This window comes from Entelurus aequoreus, linkage group LG16 (genome assembly GCF_033978785.1).
Source record: "Entelurus aequoreus isolate RoL-2023_Sb linkage group LG16, RoL_Eaeq_v1.1, whole genome shotgun sequence".
Taxonomy (NCBI): domain Eukaryota; kingdom Metazoa; phylum Chordata; class Actinopteri; order Syngnathiformes; family Syngnathidae; genus Entelurus; species Entelurus aequoreus.
Window position 1 is genome coordinate 16,885,977 of NC_084746.1, and position 12,346 is coordinate 16,898,322.

At 39.3% G+C, this 12,346-nt stretch overlaps 1 protein-coding gene across 6 annotated transcripts in view; it reads left to right on the forward strand.

Moving 5' to 3' along the window:
• Positions 1-12,346, forward strand: part of st3gal3b (ST3 beta-galactoside alpha-2,3-sialyltransferase 3b) — a 212,856-nt gene that overhangs the window by 155,354 nt on the left and 45,156 nt on the right. The window lies entirely within an intron of this gene.

Sequence of the window (12,346 nt, forward strand, 5' to 3'; positions counted from 1 at the left end):
CGTACGTGCCGCTATGTGCATGTCACGTACCTAACTTTGGGGAAATATATGTGCTGTATGAACTTTACGGAGGTGAACGGTACTTTGGGCTGTGGGATTGAGTGTGTTGTGTGAGTGTTTGAGTTGTATTGGTGGGTTATATGGACGGGAGGGGGGAGGTGTTTGTTATGCGGATTAATTTGTGGCATATTAAATATAAGCCTGGTTGTGTTGTGGCTAATAGAGTATATATACTGTATGTCTTGTGTTTATTTACTGTTTTAGTCATTCCCAGCTGAATATCAGTTCCCACCCGCCTCTCACAGCATCTTCCCTATCTGAATCGCTTCCACTGCCCTCTAATCCTTCACTCTCACTTTCCTCATCCACGTATCTTTCATCCTCGCTCAAATTAATGGGGTAATCGTCGTTTTGTTTGGTCCGAATCGCTCTCGCTGCTTGTGGCCATGATTGTAAACAATGTGCAGATGTGAGGAGCTCCACAGCCTGTGACGTCACGCTACTTCCGGTACAGGCAAGGCTTTTTTTATCAGTGACCAAAAGTTGCGAACTTTATTGGCGATGTTCTCTACTAAATCCTTTCAGCAAAAATATGGCAATATCGCAAAATGATCAAGTATGACACATAGAATGGATCTGCTATCCCCGTTTAAATAAGAAAATTTCATTTCAGTAGGCCTTTAAGTGCGCCTTATAGTCCGGAAAATACGGTACAGTGTTTGGCCTTTTGATAATCCAGACACTGTAGGTAAACCCTGGCAATGTTTTTTCAGTTGTCTAAAACTGAATTACAATATTTGAAAAGTGGGACCAATGTGCCACTTTCTCTGCATATAATTCAATTGCTATTGCTGTTCTATAATTTTAACATTGTGTTGATGTACTTGACAGCGGTAGAAATACAAAGTCATACACCCCATCATTAATTGTTACCCATTTTCCATTTTAGTACATTTTTTTTCTTCTGGTTCCCATAACACGTGTTTGATCCCCCACTTCTCATGGCTTACAGTAGATATCCTTGCCCTTTGACAGTATCTCGCTCTAATCCCGGGCTTTTAAGATCTTTAGTGGTGATTTCTAAGGCTGTGATTTTCCTGACACATAAAGTTGACGTGCGTAAAGTCTGTGCTACAGTCGACATGGAGAGGCTGAAACTTGGAATGGTATTAAAGGAGGATTATAACAAATTAGGGTTGCACTTCCACAAAGTTGGGCGACATTTAAAAGACTGAAGGATGATCTCGGGTTGCTATGAAAATGGCAACAAAATCAGTAACAATTTGTTTTATTGAAAAATAAGAAACCTCATTGTTTAATACAAAATAAAAAAATGTATACCTGTGTGGAGCTGAATGGGCCACTGCCGCAGTCTTTTGTCATTTTTGTAATCGTTTATAAACTCAGGAAGAACTTTAATTATGACCAATGTATAATCCTGTAACTACTTGGTATCGGATCGATACCAACATTTTTAGTGTCATCCAAAACTAATGAAAAGTATCAAACAGAAGAATAAATAATTATTACATTTTAACAGAAGTTAATGGAAAATGACACAATGTTACTGCATACCTAAGCGGCTAAATTAAGTGCCTTTGTAACTTGTTTACTTACTACTAAAAGATAAGTTGTCTAGTATGTTCACTATCTTATTTTATGACACAATTCTTCTTTGATTGCAATAAGAAACATGTTTTATGTATCGTAAGATTTTAAAATAAAGCCAAAAATGCATTTTTTGTGGTCCCTTTTATTTTGAAAAGTAGGGCTGGACGGTTATGGCAAAAATAATAATCACGATTGTTTTGATTGATATTGTAATCACGATAAATTACACGACTATTCATTAATTTGGAAAACATGAGTATTTATTTTACCACCAAAATCAACTTAAATATTTAGTTTAAAAAAACCTGGATATAAGTTGGCAACCAATAAACCACATTAAGTAAAATAACAGCAATAGCAGTAAAAAAACATTTAAATAATAGCAATATATAAAAAACAAAGAACTCAGTTTTTTATAGTTTGTTTTTAATTCCCTTTTTTTTACCTTTTACACTTACCAGAGTGTTTTTTGTGTCGAATAATGTTTAATAAAATGCAACAATTTTCACATTTATTGGTACAATACATCTCTGGACAATTTTGTCAAAGCATAATTGTGTTAATATATCAGTAAGGGCTTGTCAGGTTCAAACACTGATGACATCTATTAAACAGACACAGAATTAAATTTAGCTCATTGAGGAGAAACGTCTGGGCTGTACTCTTTGCACAGTCTTCCACCACGCTCTGACGAAAGGTTGCACGCTTCCTCTTTTATTTGGACTTTCCCTGATTAAATGGCAACAACTGTTTCTAAAGGAAGGGGGGTCGTAAACAGCCGTTGCCCTCGGTCATAAAACAGTTCAATGTATAGAGTGTATTTCTTTAAAGTTAAGACTAGTTTAAAGTTATCTTCATTGAAAAGTACAGTGCTTTTCCTTAAAAAATAAGGACATTTCAATGTGACCCCAAACTTTTGAACGGTAGTGTATATTGGAGTCTGATAAAGATCACGTGTCACTTGCAGTGTAAACAGTTAGCTGGGAAAAAAAACAGATTTTGCCCAAAAATCAGATTTTGGCCACTTTGTCCTGCAGTGTAAACTTGGTCATATTGCCATATATTAATTTTCTTGTTTTGCTGACCACGTGTGTAGCGTCCAGATGAGAAGATGCTAAAAGTGAAGGCCAGAATGTTTGTTTAAATAATGCAGAGGGGCTATAAAAGGACTTTCTGGCCTCCACGCTGCTTGTAAACATCCACGTTTTTCTGGATGCATTTAATGTCAGGGCAACGTTTATTTTATTAGTGCGTGTTTATTTAATGCCAGCCTTTTGTGTATCTTGTGGTTGTAATTGTTTTTTGCTAGAGCTTCCCCTAATCAAGTCCACTTTACAGCTGAGAGAGCGTGTACGAGAACATTATTTCAAGTTTAGTTCTCTAGTGCGCGTCGTAATTCTCAATTAAAGCTTGTTTAAACAGGTGCTTTGTTGAAGATGTTGAGCTGAACAATAAACAGTTGCAGGAGATGAGAAAAAACCATTTCCTCTCCAACTGCAACTTAGTGAAAGGCTAAATCCAGCTTGACTCTTCTGTCCACCTTTTGGCGCACGTGTGCGTCTCGGAGAGCGTGGCGTAGGACCACTTCTGCAGCTTCCTGTTCTGTCTGTGTCCATATGCCACTGCTGCAGCCGTGTTGCTCTTGCCTAACTCACACACTCACACGGGGGCCAAAGTGGAGGCAACATCCTGTTCCCTTGAGGCTGTTTGCCAAAGCTATTTGAGTGCTGCTCACTCTCCTCTCGCTTCTTCTTTTGTCCATCTTACATTTAACCTTTGTAATGTCGCTCCCTGAATTCTTTCCAAGTACTACACTACCGTTCAAAAGTTTGGGGTCACCAAAACAATTTTGTGGAATAGCCTTCATTTCTAAGAACAAGAATAGACTGTCGAGTTTCAGATGAAAGTTCTCTTTTTCTGGCCATTTTGAGCGTTTAATTGACCCCACAAATGTGATGCTCCAGAAACTCAGTCTGCTCAAAGGAAGGTCAGTTTTGTAGCTTCTGTAACGAGCTAAACTGTTTTCAGATGTGTGAACATGATTGCACAAGGGTTTTCTAATCATCAATTAGCCTTCTGAGCCAATGAGCAAACACATTGTACCATTAGAACACTGGAGTGATAGTAGCCGGAAATGGGCCTCTATACACCTATGTAGATATTGCACCAAAAACCAGACATTTGCAGCTAGAATAGTCATTTACCACATTAGCAATGTATAGAGTGTATTTCTTTAAAGTTAAGACTAGTTTAAAGTTATCTTCATTGAAAAGTACAGTGCTTTTCCTTCAAAAATAAGGACATTTCAATGTGACCCCAAACTTTTGAACTGTAGTGTATATTTTATTGTATATGCACCATTAGATTCTCACACCGGTATTTACATGCAAAGACCTATTTGTTCAACTGTGGCATCATAGAGCCTTTATCTTTTACAACTGTTTTTTTAAATGGCATTTTTAACTTAACACTCATGAAGGCAAAAATATAATTATTTAAAAGTAGAGATGTCCGATAATGGCTTTTTTGCCGATATTGTCCAACTCTTGATTACCAATTCCGATGAGGATGAGGGTTTTGAGGTGGGCGGGTAGCGGGGGTGTATATTGTAGCGTCCCGGAAGAGTTAGTGCTGCAAGGGGTTCTGGGTATTTGTTCTGTTGTGTTACGGTGCGGATGTTCTCCCGAAATGTGTTTGTCATTCTTGTTTGGTGTGGGTTCACAGTGTGGCGCATATTTGTAACAATGTTAAAGTTGTTTATACGGTCACCCTCAGTGTGACCTGTATGGCTGTTGACCAAGTATGCCTTGCATTCACTTGTGTGTGTGAAAAGCCGTAGGCAGTGCTTTTAAGGTTTATTGGCGCTCTGTACCGTGTACCACTCCGTACAGCGGCGTTTTAAAAAGTCATAAATTTTACTTTTTGAAACCGATACCGAGTGTCAAAAGATGGAGCTAACTGTTTTAATGACATTCACACTTTACGTCAATCAATAACGGAGCAGCATCTCCTCATCCAAAAACAACAAGGTCGGAAATGTGTCCCGTGAAAAACCGTCCGACCGGAACTCTCTAATAACTGAAGTTCCCTGGGTGAATAATGTCAACTCACTATACCGGTCTCATGTTAAGTTGTGACGTTGATTTGACCATTGAATTTTGGTTATTTTCCAACCAGTATTCTACAACACAAATACAACGTTGCAACAACATGCTTTTTGACAACGTTTAATCAAGGTTGGTTTCTGACCTTGATTTGACCATTGAATTTTGGTAATTTTACCACCAATATTCTACAAACCCCGTTTCCATATGAGTTGGGAAATTGTGTTAGATGTAAATATAAATGGAATACAATGATTTGCAAATAATTTTCAACCCATATTCAGTTAAATGTGCTACAAAGACAACATATTTGATGTTCAAACTGATAAACATTTTTTTTCGTTGCAAATAATCATTAACTTTAGAATTTGATGCCAGCAACACGTGACAAAGAAGTTGGGAAAGGTGGCAATAAATACTGATAAAAATGAGGAATGCTCATCAAACACTTATTTGGAACATCCCACAGGTGAACAGGCAAATTGGGAACAGGTGGGGGCCATGATTGGGTATAAAAGTAGATTCCATGAAATGCTCAGTCATTCACAAACAAGGATGGGGCGAGGGTCACCACTTTGTCAACAAATGCGTGAGCAAATTGTTGGAACAGTTTAAGAAAAACCTTTCTCAACCAGCTATTGCAAGGAATTTAGGGATTTCACCATCTACGGTCCGTAATATCATCAAAGGGTTCAGAGAATCTGGAGAAATCACTGCACGTAAGCAGCTAAGCCTGTGACCTTCGATCCCTCAGGTGGTACTGCATCAACAAGCGACATCAGTGTGTAAAGGATATCACCACATGGGCTCAGGAATACTTCAGAAACCCACTGTCAGTAACTACAGTTGGTCGCTACATCTGTAAGTGCAAGTTAAAACTCTCCTATGCAAGGCGCAAACCGTTTATCAACAACACCCAGAAACGCCGTCGGCTTCGCTGGGCCTGAGCTCATCTAAGATGGACTGATACAAAGTGGAAAAGTGTTCTGTGGTCTGACGAGTCCACATTTCAAATTGTTTTTGGAAACTGTGGACGTCGTGTCCTCCGGACCAAAGAGGAAAAGAACCATCCGGATTGTTATAGGCGCAAAGTTGAAAAGCCAGCATCTGTGATGGTATGGGGGTGTATTAGTGCCCAAGACATGGGTAACTTACACATCTGTGAAGGCGCCATTAATGCTGAAAGGTACATACAGGTTTTGGAGCAACATATGTTGCCATCCAAGCAACGTTACCATGGACGCCCCTGCTTATTTCAGCAAGACAATGCCAAGCCACGTGTTACATCAACGTGGCTTCGTAGTAAAAGAGTGCGGGTACTAGACTGGCCTGCCTGTAGTCCAGACCTGTCTCCCATTGAAAATGTGTGGCGCATTATGAAGCCTAAAATACCACAACGGAGACCCTCGGACTGTTGAACAACTTAAGCTGTACATCAAGCAAGAATGGGAAAGAATTCCACCTGAGAAGCTTCAAAAATGTGTCTCCTCAGTTCACAAACGTTTACTGAGTGTTGTTAAAAGGAAAGGCCATGTAACACAGTGGTGAACATGCCCTTTCCCAACTACTTTGGCACATGTTGCAGCCATGAAGTTCTAAGTTAATTATTTGCAAAAAAAAAAAAAAGTTTGAGTTTGAACATCAAATATCTTGTCTTTGTGGTGCATTCAATTGAATATGGGTTGAAAAGGATTTGCAAATCATTGTATTCCGTTTATATTTACATCTAACACAATTTCCCAACTCATATGGAAACGGGGTATGTACAACACAAATACAACGTTGAAACAACATGCTTTTTGACAATGTTTATTCAATGTCAGGTTGTGACGTTAATTCACAATCTACCCGTCGGAAACCACTGCTTTAAATGCTCATTGAGTGGAAGTTTCTCACTTTCAGTATTTGAAATCACACAGAATTCAAACTGTGTTACCTACGGGGCATCTTAATTTAGAGGTTCCACTTTAGCGTTCCTGGCCTGTGTTTTCCAGGAAGCATTACAATGAACTGAGCTGCTGACGTTGACTGTAAACAGCTGCAACTATAGCACTGCTGCACCTTTTCTCAAAGGCACCTGTACTCGTCCAGTTTTGTGAAGATCATCAAAGAGATCTCCACCCCGTCGCGTTACTCTCTCATGTACACGCGGGGTCATTGCTGTGCAAAGTGAGGGTGTGTGTGTTGTGTGTGTACCCTGGAGCTTGTCTCTGTCCTAGAATAAAGACAAATATGCTTTGCGCTCTTTATTCGGCGTACCCAAGACGTACACACATCCACACAGCGTTGCTAAATGGATTCCTGGCAAACACAAGCTGTGTTGACAGGAGAGATGAGCTGTTGTTCCTGTTACAGCTTGCCAAAAGCACAGCACTGGGCCCACGTTCAAAAAGAGCCGCCGCTGTTGTTAAACTCCGCAGACTTGCTACCTTTGCCAGCACGCACGCACGACACACACCATCATGCACGGCTGTATCAAAGCTAGCTGAACAAGGGCTATTTGAACAGGTGATTCCCATTTTCATTTTGGGATCCGGCTGGCTTTGTTCCTTTTTTTTTTTTTTTTTTTGGAAATCACACTACCGCGCTGCCGGTTTGTTGCATGGTTATTTTGTTTATCGTCTGACACCTTAATGGGTAATAGAAGACGGATGTCATAGTAGGTGTGAAGCCATTGTCAGGAAGTGGCGGACAACCTCCTTCTGCTTCGTAAACCACAGCGAGTGCATTTCATCAAGTTGAATTAGAGTTCATCTAATGATTGCTTTATGTAAAAAGTCAAGCAGCCCTCGGGTCAAGGTGTGATTTGAACGACTTCCTTTGAAATGCCATTTTCTCCCCCCTGTTCAGTTTAGGGTGATATTTCAACAGCAATCCAATCCAGTCAGAGCATTTGTTTTATCGGTTACGAAGTGTTGTGGAAGATGGCCGTGTACGCTGAATCTAAGGGCTACAACCACAGAGCTGGGAATATTTGATTGAATTTGTCCCCCAAATACATTTGCCGGACACATGTGCTGCAAAGACATACTTGCATGCTTTGACGAATGTCTTCCCTCCATAAACAACTGTCACTAAAAAGTAACACATGTAAACAAGCCCACGTTGATGACAACACTCATAATAAATAGTGTCATTTAAACCGCCCTGACTTGTTTGTAAAGTAAGGTATGATTGTTGCCGGAGAGGCTTTTTAAAGGGGAACTGCACTTTTTTGGAATTTTGGCTATCATTCACAATTAGAGATGTCCGATAATGGCTTTCTTGCCGATATTCCGATATTGTCCAACTCTTAATTACCGATTCCGATATCAACCGATACCGATATATACAGTCGTGGAATGAACACATTATTATGCCTAATTTTGTTGTGATGCCCCGCTGGATGCATTAAACAATGTAAAAAGGTTTTCCAAAATAAATCAACTCAAGTTATGGAAAAAAATGCCAACATGGCACTGCCATATTTATGATTGAAGTCACAAAGTGCATTATTTTTTTTTAACATGCCTCAAAACAGCAGCTTGGAATTTGGGACATGCTCTCCCTGAGAGAGCATGAGGGGTTTGGGGGGGCGGGGTTGAGATATGGGGGTTGGGGGGGTAGCGGGTACAGTGTTTCCCATAAACTGCCAAGATACCTTTGGCGGTGGGGGCGTGGCTATTGGCGTGGTCACCATGACATCATCGAGTAATTTGCATAATTTACTACAATGATATGATTTTCTCTAAAAAGGCTCAAAAAACGTATACTTACTAATTAATAATAACAGTTTTGTTTTAAACGTCCATCCATTTTACAATATAATTACAACACTTTATGTACATATTTATATACAGATTTGAACAATAAGTTATTCACTGAAATATATTTATTAATTGTGGTTCTTACAAAAAATATATCTTATAAAATATAAAAGCTAAAATGTCTCTTAAAGCTCTGCCCCTTTAATTAGTGCATACTAAATAATTTAACTTTAGCCTACTACTACAACCATATTATTTACCAGCAACATAAAGTGAAACAGAGGCAGAGGTGCCTGCCACAGTCAGTAACAAATAAACAGAAAACAGTAGTGGTCAAATACAAATAAGGCAACAAGAGAAGTATCCTACACTTCTCTTTTGTAAAGTAAATCTGAACAGCCTATATGGGCATTTACATCAACTATATGATTTGCCTGAGAAGCTGGACAGGACACAAAAAAAAAGTTTAAAAAAAATAAATATATTTTTTAAAATTTGTGGCGGACGTAATTCTTTCGTGGCGGGCCACCACAAATAAATGAATGTGTGGAAAACACTTGGGTAGCGGGGGGTGTATATTGTAGCGTCCCGGAAGAGTTAGTGATGCAAGGGGTTCTGGGTATTTGTTCTGTTGTGTTACGGTGCGGATGTTCTCCCGAAATGTGTTTGTCATTCTTGTTTGGTGTGGGTTCACAGTGTGGCGCATATTTGTAACAGTGTTAAAGTTGTTTATACGGACACCCGCAGTGTGACCTGTATGGCTGTTGACCAAGTATGCCTTGCATTCACTTGTGTGTGTGTGAAAAGCCGTAGATATTATGTGATTGGGCCAGCGCGTAAAGGCAGTGCCTTTAAGGCATGCCTCCAATATTGTTGTCTGGATGGAAATCGGGAGAAATTCGGGAGAAATTCGGGAGAATGGTTGCCCCGGGAGATTTTCGGGAGGGGCACTGAAATTCGGAAGTCTCCCGGGAAAATCGGGAGGGTTGGCAAGTATGACTGGGAGACGCAACTGCTCTGTACTTCTCCCTACGTCCGTGTACCACTCCGTACAGCGGCGTTTTAAAAAGTCATACATTTTACTTTTTGAAACAGATACCGATAATTTCCGATATTACATTTTAAAGCATTTATCGGCCGATAATATCGGCAGTCCGATATTATCGGACATCTCTATTCACAATCATTATAAAAGCATGACGACGGACAGATTTTTTTTTTAAATTTTTTAAATGCATTCTGAATATTAAATAAAAGTCCACTTACAGTGGAGCCAACGGGAGCTCCACCATTTCGCCCATAACATCTGATAAATCATTCAAAAAGCGCCAACAATACTCCATTTTCATTTGATGACTTGAATATTTACAAGTATGAGTGAAATTGTTATTTCAGGCGCTAACGCAGACAAATTATTTATAGCGGTGACATGATCACTTCCTGTGTGCCTATGTTTACATTATCGAGTGGTCTGCTACTTCCTCGCTTCCTTGCTCCCTGTAAGTTTATTTTAGATCATAAATCATGCCTCTTTCCTGGAAAGTAGATGGCTGAGAATATAATCCGACAAGTTGGGACACTTTGACAGCCATTTAGGATCTGGAACTGGCGAGGACGACACGAAAAGCACTTGTTATAATAAATAAATGTGATATTTTTGGCCACTGTAACATTGCACACAGTTTGAACAGTATCATTGTGTTTGAATATTTAAGTAATTATTTGGCATACCACTAGATGGAGCCCACATACCACTAGTGGTTCGAATACCACAGTTTGAGAATCACTGATTTAGACCCAACAGTTATAGAATTTGTCCTAAAAGTTGAGATGAAATACATTTTGCTGTCAAAGTTCAATAATAAGGTAGTTTGAATCAAATTAGGTATGTATAACACAACCTACACACCTTGTAAAAATGCAAAATGATTAATTTCTCCTGGTACAGGAAAACCGAGCATTGACCACGTCACTGGTCACTCAACACAGATGTCGTGATGTCATCAAAGCTTACATTCACACGCAACCCTAACATGATGTTATGGAAGAAAGGTAAAAATATATTAAATCCGTTTGTGGCAGCACAGGACAGTATTGCATCTCACAGCACATAGTTGTGGTGTGTTCAAGGAACCTTGATTCATGTTTGAAACCGAGGCATTACTAGTTTTTAAATACAGGGGAGGTTTAACCCAAAGTAGATGAACTAAGGATAATGATATAAAAATAATTATATTCATGATGCATGAATATTATCCACGAATGATAACCATACATGAATCAGCTGTGAATAATGACATTCTGGCTACTTTATAATGAATTTCTTTGCACTATTTTGAAAAAAATACAAAAAATGTAACTTTTTAAGAAATAAAACACAAAATAAAGTATTACTATGACACTACTGATTCAATACTAACTGGATAAAAACAAGTTTTGGTGAAAAAAGACATAAATATGTAAAAATTGTGGGCTTTCTGATGATGAAGTGCGCTATCTACAAAATCCGTTTCCAACTCATATGGAAACAGGGTTTGTATTATGTTTCTTGGTTATCAGATGGTGAAGACCGGCACGTGTGTGTAACGCACCAATGATGTTTGGATGGGGGTGTTTACATGCAAGAGGGAACTGGTTTACAATCACATAATCTAGATCTGTTAATCCTTTGTTTACAAAGTTAAATAACTTAAGGTTTGTGCCTGTGTTTTACAAAGCTAGTTTCAACCAAATTTGTGTTTCAGTGCATGTAAACGTAGTGTGCGTGTGTGTTGGTTTAGGGTGGAGTGGGGGCCTGTCAGGAAGTTTCTAATGATTACAAATAAGTAATATTAAAGGTGCCGTATGTAATAATGTGGCCAGAAATGGTACTGAAGTCACGGTCAAAATTCTGTATTCCCCTCCCTCTCTCCCTAACTGATGATGCCAGATACACAGCCAAATCCAGCTCGATGGACTGGGCTACTCTAAGGAACTTCAAACTTCCACTGCCTCTTACTAGGGGTTGAGGTGCTGGGACCATAATCGCTGAATAGACGAGCGTTTTTCAATAACAAATCTCTAACCAACACATTTTACACAGAAATTAGGCTATTTTCAGGAAGAAGTACGACATGACTGCGTACAATGTCACAGCAAATGGCTATCATGTGGTTATTGTCAGTACTATTAGAAAACAAAGACTAAAACCAACTACAACCAGCGCTAGCAATGGTTATACTGCTGAAAGTAAGTACAGCATGTTTAGCAGCCTAATGTACGCCCAAAACTAAAGAGGAGACACTTTACCAACGTATGCCTATAGGCTACCGTTTCAAATGTTCAGATTGCCTGTATGGACATGTAGTCCACAATATGCAAATACAAATGAAGAATTATTAGATCATGTGATTTGGCTGTCTCTATACGTTTCACATTGCCATGATGACAGCCGTGCTAATGTTGGAACCCATTTCCTCAGCGTATCAGCATATTGAGAAGGAAATAGGCACTGACACTACCCATATCCACATAGCTCTTATTTGTCGAAAATATATTTTGCCCTGTCAGCTGGATGGCACATCGACATACAGGCTAACAGGCATATATTTCCTCCGTTAGCCTGTATGTCGATGTGTCTTTGACTGGGCTAACATGCTAAGTATTCGTTGCAGGAACATACTAGCTTTGATAGACAAGTACATAGACTGTATTGGACAATATAGTTTACATACCAAATGTCCATTTCCATTTATTACAAGAAAATGAAAATGCCTGAGTTACCTATCAAGGAGGAAATTAGCAAGTTTGGCGTCAGATGAAAAAATCTTCTCCGCCTTCAATCGTCTCCATCTTTCAAAGGCATCCCGATACAAATCCTGGTTTTGTTCCTGACTTTGTCATGAA